General features: G+C 36.1%; 1 long non-coding RNA gene across 1 annotated transcript; it reads left to right on the forward strand.

Moving 5' to 3' along the window:
• Positions 1–19,706: 19,706 nt before the first annotated feature.
• Positions 19,707–19,975, forward strand: LOC149252735 (uncharacterized). The gene is made up of 2 exons (XR_016266090.1): positions 19,707–19,784; positions 19,880–19,975. It is a non-coding gene; the product is annotated as an uncharacterized LOC149252735 (long non-coding RNA).
• The last annotated feature ends 563 nt before the right edge of the window (positions 19,976–20,538 follow it).

Raw genomic sequence — 20,538 nt, forward strand, 5'->3', positions numbered from 1 at the left:
TTGATTAACCCTACAAAGACCCTTCTTTGAGCTTAATTTTATTTTTTGTGTCATAATTCAACCAAGTTTGTATCAATGCTTCCCCTAGTCTAGAGACATAGCACCCCAACACACCTTCTCCTTCTTGGCACCTGTGGTGCAGAGCATTGGTGACCATTTTGTACCTACGTTGATCCCTGTAAGATGTAAAAAATTACTTTTCTTGCCTTGATATCTGATTTTATTTGGTCCAACTTGTTTTTATTGTATCTCTCAGTGTGTCCCTATCTTTTTGAAGCTAATACAACACTTGATTTTGTGTGAAATTGAGTGAATTTTACTTTGGTCATTATTCAGAGGTTTGCTTTAGTTTCTTAACAATTTTTGAGTGTTTTTTCTTTCATTTTTGCAAAAACAAATCCCCCTCAATCATTGGGGGCAGGGCTAAATTCTTTATGGGTGTTAATTGCCTCTCAGTGTCATCACCTTTTTTGATAAGATTTTATTTTGTTCTTTCTTTCTTCTTGTCAATTTGGGTTATAATGCAAAGATTGATTGTTAAATTTGAAAAGTAACTTATACATTTCAGTTAAGGTCAAAGTGGCTTCTTTTCATCAATGATCAAGTTGCATTCGTATGTTTCTTTTCATTTGAAACATTAGAAGAAAACAAAAGAAAAATAATTATTTTCATTGCATATAGAGCTTTAATTTTTATTAGAAAAGTTAAGGAGATCGATTGTTACATCACTCGTTTGTGGTATTGTTGATTGATTTCTTCTCTCCCTACTTAGTTAGGCTTTCCACTATTAAAAGGAAAATAAAAATAGTTTTTTTTGTCATATTAGTTGCATCATAGGTGTGTTCAGGTCACATTGAGTTTTGAGCCTTGAAATCGAAATATAACTCAAGATAAACTCTAAAATTCACTCAATTAACCTAAGGATAATTTGAAACTTAATGACACACACATAGGTGTAGGCTATAGACGTGTTTTAGTGTCTTTAAACATAGGAGCTATCATTCTTTTACAGTGTTTCATTTCATGGGTGATATCCCATTCCATGTACGTAAGTGTATAGCATTTGTCTCCACGTACATTCGTGTATATTGGATGGCACTCCACGCATGAAAAGTATATGGGAACGCTCTCATCATACAATTATTAATTAGAAAACACTACTACAGACTGCACTTCCACGTACCTTCAGGTATATTTTGGAAGTCCCCACTAGGTTGTTATCATGCCTTAGGTAACTAAGTTGGCCACCTTGTACACTATGATACATTGAACACAACATTCAGGGAGATTTCCTACCCGTACGTAAATCATTGGTTCACCAAGGTGGTATATTGTAGTTCACAGTGACTTGGTAAACCTTTCTGCCTAGTTACCCCTTTCTTTTATTTTTTGTCTTTAATTTCTAAAATCAATTAACTAACCATGAAACAACATTCTCACCATGGAAAACCTCCTTACTATATCTTAGGTTGAGAATAATGGAAACAATTCCTGAGTCCACCAATCATGGAAACCCCTCTCACGGGAATCCTAGCCCTTTTCCTCCTTTTGGAAATATTGGTGCTCCTTATATGGCAATGTTGTCCCTTCTCGAATTTAATATTGGTTTTCCAGTTTGGTTGTTTTTGACCACTATGGTTCCGAATGTCCAAACTTCCCCTCAACCAAGTTCTCCTCCACCTGAGCAACATTAACCTCAAGTTGATCCTAAAGTTGACCGTTTTCCTTCTTCCCCTATTTTTTCTTTGTCCCTTTCTTCCTCCTCACCTGGTGAAAGTCTTCATTCTAGTAAACAGGAAGCTAAGAAGAAGAAGAAAATGACGAAGAAGAAGAAGAAAAATAAGTAGGGGGGAAACCAAGCAACCATTTCTACCAACACAACTAGTACAAATGAAACCACTCTCAAGCATAATTTTTCTCATGTTTCAAGCTTTCAAAAAAATGAAACCATCTTCAAGTATTCTCAAGCATAGTTTCCCATGTTTCAATCTTGTGTAAAAATTAAACCATTTTTTATCCTACCTCTAATGATTTCCATTTTTATCAACCTATTTCTACGAGATGATCCTTGGTTTTCTTATTCCATTGTCACTTTTTGCTTGGCTGACCATACACTTTCACTCAATGGTTGTTTTACCGTTTATTGAGGAACAACTGCGATGAGTGGTCTTATTATCCATCCTCTTGACCTATGCATTTTTTGAGCAGTTGTATCGTGATCGGAACCCGTTTCTACCATTTATACCACTCATTCCTCTAGGAGGAGTCCTATTTTCAGACTCCCTAAACATGAAAATATTTCAGATCACTTTTCTTTTCAAACTCGTTAAAGTAAATGAAAAGACGTCTACTCAGTATAAGTTTAACCCTTTTCTGGACTGAGATAGACTATTTACAAAAAAGGAATACCTTAGTTGAACATGGCTAAGAGGTTCTCCTCAGTATTGTTTTCTACCTTTTTGAACTCACGAGACTATTTACAAAAATGAACCTTTGGAGTTTTCCTTTTCGCCTCTTTTTCAAACTCTCTAAACATGAAAAAGGATTCAAGTTAGACCTCCGATGATCTCATAAAAACATTAAACAACAATGGACTCATCGAGCATGAGAGGACCGAACCACTCTTTCTCAGGGTTCGTTAAAAATACTTAGAGGGATTCATCCGAAGGATGAACTTATAGATCAAGCATATGTTATTCTCCTCAAGCTTGTTAAAAAATAAAGAGGTACTGACCAGAAATGGTTGGGGAAATTGGGAAAACAAGGAACTCCATTTATTAATGGCAGTGAGTCGCTCTTGAACATGACACTCTTCCACTTCATCTTCGTGGCTATTAGGTTAGGAAATCTTCTTGTTCTTGGTTCCTCACACCATATCAAAGCCTCCACTTTTAGTTTTGGGTCAATGTTTCCAACTCCATTCAATGTCGTTGATATGTTCAAGAGGAGTCATTCAGTTGAATTCACTACGATACTCTTAAGCATTCATTCCATGCCTTTCATTCCTGAACGAGTTCCATATTAGCATCATTCTCTCTCAAATCATGATACCCATTTCATGTCATTGATGGGGGAGACATTAAGGCCCTCCTTCGATGCATCACTTCCTATCGACATCAACTCATTATCCAGGAAGCTGACTTAGAAACTCTTCCTTCAGTACGTTGGGACTTGTATAAATCAATGGAAAGTTTCCTCGCTCTTGACAAGAGGTTTTCATCACTGGCCTTCGAATGAAATATTCTATGTGGTGTTTGACTTCAACTCATTCATTCACACCATATAGATTGACCGTTGTACCTTGAGAACTATTAAAATCATCAGTGGTTTCTTTGCATCTCTTAACAGTTTACATAATTTGTTGGTAATCAGATGGTGTCTACCATGTTCGACTCCAACTCCTTTAATCACATGGTTAGACTCGTACATTGGACGATCAAGTGAATGAGATAGAATACCCTGGATCTAGTTCCAACCATCTAGGCTGTGCTTTCAGGATTAATGCAAGATTACAAAGCATGATGGCTATGATCATACAAACAATCATCCAAGCATGGGTCCACTCTTTGTCATCAATGGACGTGACTTTTAATGTTAGCTTATGTGTTGAGTATGGGTATGCCTCACTCAATAGAGATATCTTGATGAAAATGTATTGTAATAGATGATGATATGGACCAGTTGTTCTTGATCTGAACTTTTCACATGGTAAAGCCTTTAGTCAAGCCACTATTTCTAACTTTGCATTTTAAGGGGAAATTTTTATAGGCCATTTTGTCACATCTGGTCAATAGGCATGCAAACCAAATTAATCATCATCTGTGAACATGTTGTCATCATCCCTACACAAATCCCTAAGCATGACTTTTCCAAATAACTGATTTTATGGGTCTAACGACGTCAAATTAGTTCTTTTAAGGCCCAAATCACCCTACCCCTTTAGAGACCTATGTTCAACAACATGTTTCTCCATTATGCACCAACGCTGATCAACAACAACTTGTCCCTTGTTGGGGATGCATTGATTCTAGAAATTCAAGAAAATTAAAAAGGATCCTGAAGCTTACTCTTCCATAAGCTTCTAGGGGTTGTTTTAACCATTTACCTTGGACAAAAATTTCGAATCCTATCTGACCCTACCTTGGAGACTTCACCTCTTATCCCTTGAGCTCATCCTCCCACGTCAAGTGGATCTCAAGCCTAAATTGGTAAATGGATAAGAATTCGTAAACTACCATCCCTTTCCTATAAATTTATTGTTATCTACAACATCAGGGTTGGATTTTGGAGACTGGTCATCCCCTCATGTTATTTCCTTGAATCTAAGAGAGTCATCACTTTCATGCATTAGGGTGACATTGAGGTCTTGTTTGTGACAAGGAAGGATAAGTCAAATTGGGGAGATCTCTACAAGATCAACTACTATTCTTGGTTGTAAACTCTCTCCTACTCATATTAATACAAAGAGTATATCATTTTCCTGTATGTGTTATGTTACTTTTACATTCATCTATTTCAATGATTCGCTGATCCATTAAATAGAGTAATTGAATTATGCTACGTAAGATGTTGTGGATCCTTGGAATTTTTTTTATTGTGCATACAAGTTCTAATTATAATAGTCGAAGCTATGATTGGAGCTTACAAGCTAATAGGAAAGTTAATCTTGCGATAGATTACAAGCTAAGAGGACTTTATATTATTTGCTTTCTATTTTTATAGACCAATCGACTAGGCCTAGGGAAGATACTTTTGTTCACGGTCATAAATTTCGCATAACACCCTCCATGAGTGAATTTATTGTTTTGTGCTAACGAAAAAATGAATCCATATATATAAGGGACCTTATAGATTCATCATGCTCCCAAGTTTTGACTAAAACAATAATATCAATTTCATTGGAGATCCAACTTAAAATAGAACCTTTATGCCATGGAAAGTCATGATAGTTCAAAAAATGTTTTGAAAAGTTACAAATTCCCTTGTATTACTCTCAATTTGGTCTCTATATCTATTAATAGCTTTTCTATTTCTAATGGGTGTTCATGTGTTTCCCATTCTAACTTCATTTGCATTTTGAAACTTCTTCCTTAACTTAGGTTAGAATTAATGTATTTTGATGTTTATTTATTATTTTATAATATTTTAAATTCGAATTTATTGAAATTGAAAGAGATCAGATTTTTTAATGTGTATTTTTTTATTATAAATAATTTGTTAATGTAACATCGTGTTCATTGATGACAATATCATACTTAGTTATAAAGCATGTCACTACTCCCAATGCAATGAATTTAATATTAATGTAACAATCCATATTATTAGGTTAATAAAAAACAATAAATAAATAATAACATAATAATTAATAAAGTGAAGGATTTAATAAAAGTAACTATTTAATATATATAAAATAGATAAAAATAATTAAAACTAAATTATGGAAAAGGATAAGTTAAAACAAATTCAAGATAGACATAAAAATGCATGATGACTAGTGGATTATGTGCATGGAGTTTTTTTCCCATTTTTGGATAGATAAGTTTTAGTTAACGTAGGGGGACAAAGATGTCAAGCATCTTTTCTTTTAAGAAATTATGATGAAGTAAGGATTCTTAATTTTTAGAGGTAATTGATTGAAGTCTAGGGGTTTCCACTTGTAAAAAGACATAGTGTAGAATAATTAAACATAAATACTAATAAATAAATGAGAAAGATAATGATATATAAAGTGAAGGATTACAATAAATAAATAAAAGTAACTATTTTAATAAAAGAAATAGATAGCTAGGTGTCATGTTGGCATAGGAAAACATTTACCATCTTAATGGTTGACGCACCAGTTGCATTCACTTCAAGGGATTGATGACACCTCGGGCCTTCCCCCTCGCTTGTCCACCACTGCAACAATCACTATGGTGGAAACAACCTCTCATCTAAGCATTTATGGCCCTTTAGGCTATTATACACATATCCTTCTTTTATTAATAATGAATCGCTTGCATAGAATGTTGAGTACCAGAAGTGGGGATATCAATTGGCATAAGCATTGGTTGCTAAAAGTCAAAGGTAACAAAAATAAAAGAAGTTGGTGTCAACACTCCTTCACAGTTGCAATGGTGAGGGAATTTGGTAGAACTTGTAGGGGAAGTAGAGGTATAGGTAGGTCGCCTCTTCCCCCCTTACACAACTAGGGAACATATCAATTCGACGAGAGTATCCCCCATTGTTACCACCATTTAGTAGCAGAATTGGAGCCCCAAGAGATGTGCATCACTGGTGACAATGCATGGACTCTTTGTAATCTCCTGGGTCAACACCTTCGCGACCAGGAATACACCACTATTATGTTGGAAGGAAGTATGTGGAATTTGAATTTTCATCTTCATCATTCGTTGTTTTCCCTATGAGGCATTGTTGGTACTCTGGGCCTTCAACTTTAGCACACTTGCTCGTTCTCCACCATCTCCCCTTCTCAGTGCCCATTGTCAACCCATCATCAATGTCCTTGAAGCACTGAGGGTTTCTCTTCTTTAAGACCTCAACAACAACAGAACACCATGGAAAATACCCTAGTAGATCTTGGAGCATCAGGTGGAAAGGGTAATGAGGGTAGAGGTCAAGGCAACGTCACCCATTCTCAAACAACAATGCATAAGTAGTCCATGGAGCATACCTCTCCAACACTACACCATGAGCCAACTAGGCCCCCTTAGCCAACAAAGAACCATGATCCAACAACACACAATGAGTAAGCAGAGCACCCTTCGTCAACCAAGCACTATGTGCCTAATGGCGATGATTACTACTGTCCAATGCCCATGGTTTGGGAATACCCCTCTAAGCTCAAGCATAACATGGCTAAACCCAATAAGTAGTCCTTAGCATCACTCAAGCCTCTCATGTGCTTCATGTCACTTTGAGGCTTCTGTCCTTATGTTGTTTTTATGCTTTGTCTTTTTGTGCTGATAAAATTCTCAAGAGGACCTTTGTTTTCCCTCACAAGGATAGATGGTACTGTCTGCTTCATTTTTTTGATTGCCAATCTCCTTGGCTTCTAGTTTCATTCTGTATATGACTGGTTATGTCTTTTTCCGTGATACAATTTTGTGAAAGTTGATCTCTTCTTCTTATAGTTTCATCCCGTATCTTGCTCACCAAGTCACCGAAGCATGTAGTCCTTGTACATCTTCTATAATAAAACAACTCCTAACTTACGAAAAATAAAAATAAACAAAAATAGATAAAAATAAGTAAGAATAAATTATGCAAAAATATAATTTAAGAGAAGTTTAAGATAGATATAAAAACACATGATAATAAGTGGATTATGTGAATGGAGTTTTTTTTTCCCATTTTTGGATAAAGAAGTTCTAATTAATAGAGGGGACAAACATGTTAGACATCTTTTCTCCTAAGAAATTATGAGGAAATAAGGATTAGTGACTGACAAAGGTAGTTGATTGAGGACTGGGGGTTCCCACTTATAGAAAGACATAGTGCAGTTGAGCCCATGATTGGGTGGAGAGTCACCCCCCACATGTTGTTTGCAGTCAACAGGATTAGAGACCAGCACACAATAGCTTGAAGTTCACAAGTTGATTGTAACTTGAGTTCTTCAACTCTGAGGTACAATTTCTCCCACTTACCTTTTATGTTGATTATGTAATTATTAACCAAATATTCTCTATGTTTATCAATTAATGAGTTTGAATTTCTCTTGTATGTTTATCTATTTAATCTTGAAGTTTGGACCATTACAATCAGATTTAAAATAACTATACTACATATATTAAAAATAAATCAAACTAATTATATATTAAGTGAGAATTAAGTTTTAACTAATCATAATCAATAAATTGGGAAAAAAAAACTATAAATAAAAAATTAAATTCAAACTCATTGCACAAGTGTAACTAATTGTCAAATTTGTGAGAGGGGCTAAATCTCTTTTCACTCTAAAAGAGATTTGCATCTCAAGATATTTGATCCGTAGATCTAGAATTAAATGGATCTAGGTTAGTTTAATTTTAATTTTAATTGTAATTATAACTATTAATTTTATGCTTTTATTTTATTTTGACCAAGTCAAAATGTTAGAAAAAACATTACATCATCTTGCTATATATATATATATATATATATATATATATATATATATATATATATATATATATATATATATATATATATATATATAACATTGAAAGAAATTAAATACAACCTATATCTATATCACAACATTAAAAAAAATGAAACACAACTCATTTCTATATTAAAGTAAGATTTGTTAATATATATAAAAGCTTAATATAAAAGAAAATAATATATGAAATTAAATTAAATTATTAAAAAATTACAATTTTTTTTAAGCCTCATTCTTGATAGATCCATATTTATGATAAATTTATACAAATTATAAAAAATTATAAAAAAAACTTATATATACTTATGACTTATTGCAATGAGTACCTTAATAATTTACTTATTCACTCTGATGCCAAAATATGATAAACATTTTAATTTCGTATATTTATAAATATTTTTATTAAAAATAATTTAATAAAAATTAAAATAAACATTTTAATTTGATAATTTTATAAACATTTTATTACAACTAATAAAATAAAAATTTTAATAATATATAGATACATAAAATAAATTTAAATTTTATTTTATTTATATAAGTAATAAAAATTAATTAAAATTAAAATATAGTTACATAAAATAAATTTAATTTTTATTTTATTTATATAAGTAATAAAAATTAATTAAAATGATTTTGTATAGAGTATAAAGGAAAAAATTAAATTAAGAAACAAAATATATTGCAAAGAGAAAGAATAATTAAGTTTATGTGAGAAAAAGTTAACATTATCTTTCATGTCTAATAGAAGCATAAGCTTAGTAAGAGTACATCTTCATCATATTCAACTTTATCTTTCATATTAAATAAAAAAGATATTAAATTTATACTAAAAAAATCAATGTTATGTTATAATTAACTCGTTTTGAATAGTATTCCACAATTTAAAAGAGAGTTAATTTACGATTTAAAAGAGAGTTAGTTTATTATAAGAAGAGTTTCGGCAAAAATCACATGAAGAAAATCTTTGTCAACACGTTTCGAACCAACCAGTGTGGTTCTATCCCTAATAGTTTAAATGATTAAGTTTATCAGTAAAGAATAAAATGACTTTCTGATTTATAAAACCCTTTTTTTTTCATTGGATTAATTTAAATTAGAATTAAGTGATTCAATATTTAAATGAAATTAATATTATAACATAAAAATATAAATAAAACTTCTTTTTCAACTTCAACTTCAATTAGATGATGAACCACACTAGTTGGTTCGAAACGCGGTTTTCTTCATGTGATTTTCACCGAAACTCTTTTTATAATTGTTATGGATCACAAAAGCCTCAATTCAATAAGAGTTAAGCCTCAATTCAATAAGAGTTAGTTTACTACTACGTACATTAATAATAAAATACTTTTGTTTGTGGGAAAAGGGTACATTAATAATAATACTTTAGTTTGTGGGAAATGGGACCCACCACCGCACAAAGATTTGACTTCTAAATCTATAAATACATACATACTCTATCCATCTAGTTTGGAACTGATAACCTCTTAAAAAAAACACATGCTCTTAACCATTAAGCCTACTCAAACTGTATACTCAATATATTAAAAACAATAAAATAGTTATTTTAATGATATTCTTATATGGCAACATAAATTAAAATCAAATCTAAGTTAGTTCAAATGAAAACAATTAGTACAGTCACCATTAAAACTATTTCAATGACATTGAATTCTCCGAGAATTTGACCTCAATCTTTGAATATTCCATTTTTTAGTCCCTGCCATCTGGCAATGGCCAGGGACTATAGGAATCAGTTTTGTTTGATTTAGCATTAATTCGAAGTATTGTTTCGCCGAATGCGTTGGTTAGATCAAGGTTTAGATCAAGGTTTTAGAATGTTGTGTGCCCTCCGTGCCAGGATGACCAAGGTGCTCTGGACTGCCATCTTATTTGGCCTCTTCCCGAGGCGGGAGAGGCCAGAGCTTAGGCTAAGGGAAATAGGCGTGTATATTATTGCTGACCGTCAAAGGAATTCGGGTATTAATGTTAGCGTTTCTTAGCATTAGTTTGGAGTGTTTGGAATTTTAATTGAGTCTTTGGAATTTTAATTGTTACCAATTTTGATTCGAGCGTATTTGCAGGCAGGTGTTCTGCATGCAGGGGCTGCAGCTGTCCGTGCATGGAGCTTAATCTGGATCAGGTAGGGTATAACCTCGCGGGCGGTTTCACCTTGCTCTCCCGATGGTCTTCGTGCAGGTCAAGTTATCCGGCGTTCCTTCGATTGCGCTTACAAGATATTGGATATTGGAACTGATTCTATAGGGAGGTGCCCGTGCTATAACCACCACGAAGATAGGCAGATGCGTGCCTATGAGAAATCTTTTCCAACACTTGCAAATACTGTTCAGCCAAATACTGTTCAGCCAAATCCATGTACAGTGGGCACAGAAAGCAGGGATTGCGCCGAGATGCACAATGGCTGAACAAGACAAAGGCAGAGCATCGCAGAGGTGAGTTAAAACCCTCGTTGTGAGAAGCATCACGTTTGGAAAGGCACAAAAGACTCGATGGAGAAGCCAACGAGACTATTCTCGATCGCCATGGAAAAAACACTGCACAATTCAATAAGTGAGATTTCTTGGACGAAAATTTGGAGTTCTTGAGGATTGAAAGGAGAACTGCGAAGAGGTACGGGATTCCGTTAAGAGGCACGGCCATGGCCATACCCTACCATTCTCATTCCCGGATGGATTATAGTGAAGAGAGGGTATGCACGTTGCTGGAGCAGCAGTTCTCTGAACATGGAATGCCCATTCCTTGCTGCCTGCTTAGTAGCCCTTAACGAATTCCTTTAAAAGCCCAGGTGAAAACCTTTTTTGCTCTGTCCGAAAGAGCTCTGGTTTTCTCTCGGTGCGAGGGTGCTATTCTGAACCAGCCGCTATCACTTTGGTTGCAGGAGAGCACTTCTACTCAGAGCAGCCAAGCTCACATCGCGCCAAACCAACAATCTGCACGCTTAGCCGCATTGTTCATCTTGATAGGGAAGGAGAAAGGTCCTGGATAATTGTTTCTTCGCCACTCGATGCACTGCTCCCAGTGCGCCACAACGCCCCTAATTCCAAGCCTCCAATTCCTTCAACAACTTCTGCAAGGAAAGCTAAGAAAAGAGCATTGAAGTCACTAGCATGGACAGATATTTGAACGGCCTCATCTAGCTAGAGGTGGACAGAATGAATCAAGCAACCAGATACTTCATTTGGCTGCTGCATTTATAGTCCTCTGTCGTAAGGTTGTGTTCTTTCTTCGTCTCACCCTCGGGGATCTCTAGCTATGTGAGCTACCACGCATGTGGACTACTGACCCAATGACTCAAAATGAGGTCTGCAGTGTGGTTGTTTCACTTTGGTTTTTCCATACTATACTTACCTTTACTTTCCTCCTGCTTCCCCTCATGGAGGTAGTAATTCAATGCATTATTCATCCAATGCATTCTTGAGTTTCATAGGGGATAAATGGCTCATGCTAGTGACCTTGCTTGCAAAATGGGAGGCCTATAAATCAAATATGACCGAGATCAGCAAGAAATGGTAGCTGCGCTCGATCGGTGGAACCATGTTTGGCCACTACACCCCTATCGAATACGAGTCAAATCGGTATAAAGTGTAAGGTGAAAGTGACGGAATGGGACACTTCTTAACATTGCTTAAATCGGTGAGAAACGGTAGTTGCGCCTGACGTGGGGACATAAAGATTCTGGTATGTTTCGCTAGACGTTGATTAACCTGACACTTGGTATTCATGCGGTAGCATGAAGTCCAGCTGCAGCGACTTTTATATTTTTATATATTCTAATTGTTATATTATTTTATTTAATAATTTTTTATATAACTTTTAATTATTAGTTTTTTTTCTTTTATTACCACCCGGTATGTTTATTAACACGTCCAATATTGTTCTCTTTTTTATTTTTGAAATACATATTTCTGCAAAACCCAGAATCGAGCTCAGCATCGAGGTCAGCATTTACAAATTGAACCATTTTATCTGTTTTTGTCTGGATTACAGCAAAATACCCATTTTTTTTTTTAGGTTCGAATACACTATTAAAGTAGAATAAGCAGAAAATGGGGAAAAATAGGTTTGGGAATGCAATGGCTTGATTGGGCTTGAATGGACTTCTGGTGGCTCTGATTTGTCTGTGCTTATCTGGAATTTGAGAATTCTGTTGCGCTCAGGCGCTGGAGCAAACGCTCTGCCTGGCAGCGCAAGCACCTCTTCAAGGATCGTGTAATAATATATTTATGTACAATATGCAATTTTCAATTCTATTATTCCCAGTCCTTGCATGACCCACCAAATTCCTACCTAGATTTGGCGGGTGTCGAGCCTGTAATTGGCGGAGGGGGTTATCGGCTAGCGTGATTCGAACCCTGTACAGGTCTGTCCTCTGAATTTTTTTTAATACGTTTTTAACTCCGCAATTTTTTATTTCTCTATTCGAGGTTTATACGTGTATTGGCTTTTGAGAGGGGGGTTCGAGTTTTTATGGAGAATTTACAGAAGGTTTTGAAGTTATTTTGGCGTTAATTAACACTGGGGTTTTGTATTCCGAGGGTTTTGTCATGGAATTTGATTGATTTAATCCACCATGGGGATTCCCCTTATGGGTTATTCATCTGTTTTGGGTTTTCTTTTAATGGGTAATCAAGGCAATGGTTGCAACATGTTCTTTGTAGCGATTTAACCTCTGGCTCTCTGAGAAGGTTACCTACTTGATTTATCAATCGATACATATTTAATTTGATATTTGTTATATGGTTCCCTATTTTTGTGATCAGGTAACATTACCCTTCGGAATTTTGTTTCCTGCTATCTGCATCCATTGTGTATTTAATAGATTGTGAGTTCTTAATTGGATTTCAAACCTAGCTAGACTACCCAGCCATATTCTGAATGTGTTTCTTGACTAATTGTTTTCATTTGATTCGAGCATTGCTGGGTAACATTACATGTTTCACCCCTCATGGGCCAGTTTCTATGTGCAAACAGGCTGGTGTGTGCTTCACCCTGCATGGGCTGATCACCCAGTCAATGAGTCATTCCATCCACTTGAGGCCAAGAGCTAGTCTTTTTAGTGCTAGTTGACTCCTGTGCTTGACTGTGCTTTTTGAAGACGCAGAGTTAAGCCTACTCCTTCAAGTTTGACTATACTCGAGTCAAGTGTAAGTCAGACTCACTCTACAAGTTTGGCAATATCTGCATATATACTATTGAAAAGATGATCAGAGCATTAAAAGGATATCTATCCATTCTTCTATGCGCTGCTTTAAGCTTTAGTGCCCTCGATGCTGTTATGATTTTCTGGTTCTTTTGCCAACTTTTTTTTGCCTGTTTTTTGTCTTCTCTGCTTCTGTTCATCTATAAAGAGGGGAGGTGTGGCCTCTTGATTAACCTTGAGCTTATTGAAAAGGGTATGCATCATTGTTTCCAAGCTTCGACCCTTATAAGTTAAAGATGAATTAAGTATAATATTCAACAATTGGCTTATTTGAGCTAATAGGCTCGGAGTTTTCGTTCCTTTGTCTATAAAATTTGGGTCTATATCGGTGTTTTAAACATAGAAAGATAGTGCAGTTTCTTGAATGTGCACATTCTATAATTGGGATAAGGATGGCTTTATGTGAAATGAACTGTGTTTTCTACAGTTTACTCTGAAATAAATCAATGAATCAGCTCCTTTAAATTTCAGTTTACGTATCAATGAATCAGTTCATTTAAATTTCAGTTTGCCTTTGAAGCTTTAGGCAAGTCAAATCATTGAAACCACTACAAAATACGGCATTCAAACATCATATCCCTTTGCCGAACTTTCAAATGGCAAAAGGTTGTAAAATTTCATCTCTTGAAACCTGTAAAAAACCCTGTATTTAACTTCTTAGGCAAAGGGAGATCATTGAAACCACTGCAACAGGCCGCATTGAAACCTCATATGCCTTTTCCAAATTTTTAATGGGAAAACTGACTGTAGAAATGAAACATGCCTTTGCCGAATTTTTTCATTTTTGTATTTGTTTCTTCAGTTGTCTTTCTATGTATATGTCTATTGTCAATGGGGCAATGGTTCAATAGTTAACCAGTGTTAGTGTTAATCCCCTCACCAAGGTTCAAATCCCCAAAGTAACATGTTTCACCCCTCATGGGCCAGTTTCTATGTGCAAACAGGCTGGTGTGTGCTTCACCCTGCATGGGCTGATCACCCAGTCAATGCGTCATTCCATCCACTGGAGGCCAAGAGCTAGTCTTTTTAGCGCTAGTTGACTCCTGTGCTTGACTGTGCTTTTTGAAGAAGCAGAGTTAAGCCTACTCCTTCAAGTTTGACTATACTCGAGTCAAGTGTAAGTCAGACTCACTCTACAAGTTTGGCAATATCTGCATATATACTATTGAAAAGATGATCAGAGCATTAAAAGGATATCTATCCATTCTTCTATGCGCTGCTTTAAGCTTTAGTGCCCTCGATGCTGTTATGATTTTCTGGTTCTTTTGCCAACCTTTTTTTGCCTGTTTTTTGTCTTCTCTGCTTCTGCTCATTTATAAAGAGGGGAGGTGCACGGCCTCTTGATTAACCTTGAGCTTATTGAAAAGGGTATGCATCATTGTTTCCAAGCTTCGACCCTTATAAGTTAAAGATGAATTAAGTATAATATTCAACAATTGGCTTACTTGAGCTAATGGGCTCGGAGTTTTCGTTCCTTTGTCTATAAAATTTGGGTCTATATCGGTGTTTTAAACATAGAAAGATAGTGCAGTTTCTTGAATGTGCACATTCTATAATCGGGATAAGGATGGCTTTATGTGAAATGAACTGTGTTTTCTACAGTTTACTCTGAAATAAATCAATGAATCAGCTCCTTTAAATTTCAGTTTACGTATCAATGAATCAGTTCATTTAAATTTCAGTTTGCCTTTGAAGCTTTAGGCAAGTCAAATCGTTGAAACCACTACAAAATACGGCATTCAACCTTCTTTCCTTCATGTTTTTACTCCTGCTAATTTTGAAATATTGGTTTTAGTTACTTTTTTGGTGTCAAAATTGAAATTAGCCAAGCCACTACACTATATGCAGGTACAGAGCCCAGTAGTGTAGCTGCATCAAGCTAAGAATCAACAGGATAACCTGCTGGTAATTGGGAGTGAAACACTGTACAACTTCTGTTTGAATATCTGCAAATGTAATTGATATTTGTCTAATGTCTCACAGAAGCGATCGATCCGTAATGACTTCTACCATCTTCTGGCTGATTGTTGTTCTTCCACTTTGTGGGTATCTTGTGGCAGATTGTTGTTGTTGCACTTTTTGGGTAAGTAGGGAGTGAAGCCCTCTACAACTGCTGTTTGAATTTCTGCAAATGTAATTCATATTTTTCTAATGTCTCACAGAAAAAAACGACCAGTAATGACTTCTACCATCTTCTGCCAGATTGTTGTTCTTGAACTTTGTGGGTATCTTCTGCTATATTGTTGTTTTTGCACTTTGTGGGTAAGTGGGGATTGAAGCCCTCTACAACTGCTATTTGAATTTCTGCAATGTAATTCATATTTTTCTAATGTCTCACAGAAACGAAATGAACGACCGTAATGACTTCTACCATCTTCTGGCAGGTTGTTGTTCTTGCACTTTGTGGGTATCTTATGCCAGATTGTTGTTCTTGCACTTTGTGGGTAAGTGGGGAGTGAAGGCCTCTACAACTGCTGTTTAAATTTTTGCAAAATGTAATTCATGTGTTTCTAATGTCTCACAATGTCTCACAGAAACAAACAACTCGTAATGACTTCTACATTTCGTGGCAGATTGTTGTTCTTGCACTTCGTGGGTATCTTCTGGCAGATTGTTGTTCTTGCAGAATGTTGCTTGATATCTCACTAATCTTGGAATACCCATTGCCTTAAATATAAATGCAGGATAACTCTGTTTTAGAAATTCGACTTTGCAAGCCTCGTATATTCTTCCTCGACATTGACATTATTTACTTGTGCAGTCACGGTTCTCAATTTGTAATGGCCACAACATTCAGGTACTCATGCTTTTATATATAGATATAAATCAATTTTTATATTGCTAAAAGAGTTAGTCACAATAGATATAAATCGATTTTTATATTGCTAAAATAATTACTCACACTAGTTGTACCATCTTCTGGCAGATTTTTTTGCTTGCACTTCGTTCTCTAACCTTTCCACTTTGTGTCAGCAATTAAACAAGAAAATCATGACCCAACATTGCGTTTAGGCTTATGTTTCTGAATTTTCTTAGGCATGTTGCATGATAGAGAGGTTAACTGCTGGAACTTGTTTTCATGCAGCTTGAAGATGGGGACATCATTTGTTTTCAGAGATTTCTAGCTACATCAAGGTCTACAAATTTAAAATTTCAAGCTTGAAATCACTGAATCTAGTGACTAATTTAGCCCCAGCCTTTCTGTAGTGTTCACCCTCAGGTAGATATCCTATCTTCAACAAATTTGGCTGGTTAAAATCTGTTCTTGTGGGCACAAGGGCCAAAATTAGATTGTGAAGCACAAGCCAATGTGATAGCACATGTTAGTGCTCTTACTGACGCTTATGTGAAGCACATATCAATCTGTCTCTTAGCTTGCCACTGCTCAGAGAGCAGTTGCAAAAATACATGGGGCAGCTATGATTGTAGCTGCAAAGGTGACCTTCTGTATATTAGAAACCATGCTACCTACATAAGTAAGTAGTTCAGTCATCTGCATTAGAGTCTTATACATGGAGGCACAATAAAATAGAATATATCTAGTATTATGTAGTGTGCTTTATAAGAAAGGGCTTTAGTTACACCTGTTGTCTGAACATGTCTTTCATACACTCATTACTTGTCCTGTCTAGCCAATTGTCTATTAGAATAGCTTGGACCCAATCTACCACCAAGATTTCATTTGAGATCTGCCCCTGATGTCAGATACATCACCTAATTTCGCATTTACTTCTGCCGTCACATACATCATTTCATATGCCATCTGCCTCCCATGTCAGATAGATCACTTAATTGCACCGATTGCTCACTTAACGTAAGCTTTTCGTTTTATGCCGATCATTAAATACTGGCCTGCTCCAATAAATGCTCCTCATATTGGATTATATCCCCTCCAATCTGATCTTCAAGTATTTCAGCTCCATTCCAAATCAATCCGTATATGTACTTACTTCTGCACGTGTCAGGAATCTATCCCGCATTCAACTCTCGCGATCTAGCACGCCTTTCCTTATTTGGTTGTACAGTAAAATATTCTCAAAAACCCAGTTCCATTCACACTTAAAACCAGCTTGCAAACACGTTGAACTCTTTTATAAATTGGCAAAAGCAATGCCTAATTTCTCGCTTACAAAACAAAACCACCTTCTGCACCTAGATATTGACATACATCTCCCCGCTTCACATAACATGGAATCCATTAGCATAAGCCAACTTACTCAACTCGCGGCATTGTTTCTCTTAGCACTTGTTCTCATGGCTCTTCTGATTATTGACATCGTAAAAGTAGAAACACAAAGAAAAAAGAAACCAAGAAAACAATAACATCTTGAACGAAGAGCATATGAATCTACAACAAGTACTTGGCATGATTATGGAGTATATTTGAGTTACAGCTCACATATTTGTGGAGAGATAGTCAAAATTCTGAATCTCAGGCCTATTTTTGCATTATTTTACGCGTTGTCTTAATTCCCCGCTTCCTTCTCTGTTACAGGTCTACGACGGATGCTTCAAATATGCATTTGGATCTGCCATGGTGGTGCAACTCTCATTTTTTATGCTTCTATCATCTCTGCTGGGATGCCGATGATTACAAAACTAGAATATCAAGCTGACAAAGGAGAGGCACTGCAGACAAAGCTTGAGAGTAAAAATGTCACATAGGATGACACAGTTAAAGATGATTTTAAGATCGTTGAATCTAAAGAATCTAAACTGAGGACTGATAAATGTATCATTGATGCTAGTATTCCTTTCAGGGGAACTACCGTATACAAGTTTCCAGTTTTGTTTGGCAGCAGTTGCAGTTATCAATTGTTTGAGACAGTTTTGTATATATATGAAAACTTTCTGAAAAGAGTATCAGCCTCCTTGATAGGTCTAATGTCTTAATTGTTAGCATTCGTGCTTGTCTTGTATTCTTCACATGTTACAGTCTGTCATAAGAAATGCTTATTTTCAAGGTCAAATGTAAGCTTCAAGGCAGTTTTCATGTTACTGGTGTCTTGAATTGATGATATGCTAGCATTAAGCATCGATTACGCTTTATGTAAACACAAATTCTTTGCCCCAATATAGTCATCAGTTGTGTGGTGTACCATTTATGCCTACCTACCTGAAGCATGGACTATAGGGGTACTTCTTAAATTTTCCATGGTCTCGTGCATTCCTTTCATTAGTTTGATCATGCAATAATGGGCATTTGGAGAAGTTACAAGGTAGCTATTACTCCATTTTGGCTTTCATGCAATATTAAACAAATGTCAGAAATGAGGTTTTCAAATGTGATTAACTACCAGGCATCACACTCTTACGGTGTTAAGATTAGACTAAATTTGCTTCAAGCTCGACAGCTGGCTGGCTTCCATTCTTCTATTCCTACTTAAGTGTGCATTGACTGTGGATTTCAAATTCATTCTTGTGCAGTCTGTTGTCTTTTGCTTCAGTCAGTTTATCCTTTTAGTCTATGGTCTATACTTTACTGTATATATGTATGGCAACCAAGAAACAGAATGGGACTGAACTCTGAGAATGAGAGGCAACACAAACATTTCATCATGCATCCGAGAATGAACTCAAATACGGTCCTGGAATAGCCCAGTGAATTTAGAGACGGTAATGAGAACAAAACTTGGCCTCAGTTGCCACTTATGACTGGCACCTACACAAGTTGCGACTTTCATTAAATGCTAATATATAGCTGTCTCTGCTGATGGTTATTTAGTAACTGCATGTCTGCTTGTGAGTAATCTTTACTTCCTCAATTATAGATTTGCATGATATGGCCTTCACTTGGTGCTGCATGGCCTAGGAATCGTATAAACATTTGCAAACAGAGTTGAAACATTTTTTTTAGTTCTATCTAATGATGGAGGGTTGGGGATGTAGATTGGTGTACTGTTTGATCTGAATGACTATGCTGACTGCTTTTTATCAAATACTATACAGATTAACCAAGGGTTTGCTGATTGCTGGCTGGTTTTCTTGAGCTGGCAGGGGAGCTAATACCAGCAATGGCAATTTAGTCTCTGAGCATGCATGCCCTGGTACCTGACTAACTATGTCCAAATATGGTCCTGTCATGTTCTGGTTCTCCATCTAGCAAACTATGTATAGGTCTTGAAAACTCAAATCCACGAGCCTGCAACTAACAAATCAGGGGTAAACCAAAAACAAATGAAACTCAAATCAGGAGATTAAAACACATACAATAGAAGCAAAACAGAGCAAGGCTTTACATGATGAATCAGGGCATAACAAAACAAGATATGTCGGGATATGTGCCCTTACCAAATTTTCCAGACAGGTAGATATTTTGATTTAGGGATCGAGCAAGCAGAGGGTCAACTGATATTCTGATCCATTCATGTTCAACTGCCATGGAATCCTCTAACTCACCTGATTCGATAACTCCTCGTAAGCCTGCTTATTCAATTTACAAAACCTTGAACTTCAATTATTAGACACGCTTGTTAAGGCATGTGATGCAACTTCTATTGGCTGTGGTGCAGTTCTGGAATCTGAACAGAGTACATTGTTCAGTTGCCGAAAGCATTCGGAGTATCTATCTACTTGTAAACAAGATCAAGGATCATATTATTCTAATGGTCAAGAGGATCACGAGGACGCTGAAAATGGTGAAGAAGCTAATTCGCCAATTGAGCAAGTTTCCCTCACAGTACCCACAACCGATGATCGTTCTCTTCCAGTGTTTACATTCAGGGTGTGGGTGCTCGGATTGCTTTCATGCATTACTCTGTCGTTTCTCAACCACTTCTTCTCATACAGAAGAGAAAAGCGAAGGTAGGAGCACCACGCCCATCGGCATCATAGCTATCCGCCGTTAACTCGTTTGCAAACAGTTTTCACGTGTTCTGTGCAAAAGTGTTCGGATGTTCAAAAAAGCTAGTTTCATTCACCGAGGTGCTTGAGGGTTCCCTATCCTATGCAGTTGCCTTTAAGTTTTGGAAAAGACCTAAAGTTCAACTTGATGCAGGGACTTGCTGCCTCGCAGCTTCCCTTGTTTAAGAGTAAGACCATCAGGTTTTTCTGAAGTTTTTCTTGTGTTGTATATCATTGTTATTCAATCACTGCGAACTTAGAGTACACGATGGAAAGGTTGGATTTCTTCATTTGTTCAGTGGTGGCATTATTTGGCCTTGCGGCGACT

This window comes from Pinus tabuliformis, chromosome 7, assembly GCF_031772625.1.
Source record: "Pinus tabuliformis cultivar Carrire ecotype Pingquan chromosome 7, CPIR1, whole genome shotgun sequence".
Lineage (NCBI taxonomy): Eukaryota > Viridiplantae > Streptophyta > Pinopsida > Pinales > Pinaceae > Pinus > Pinus tabuliformis.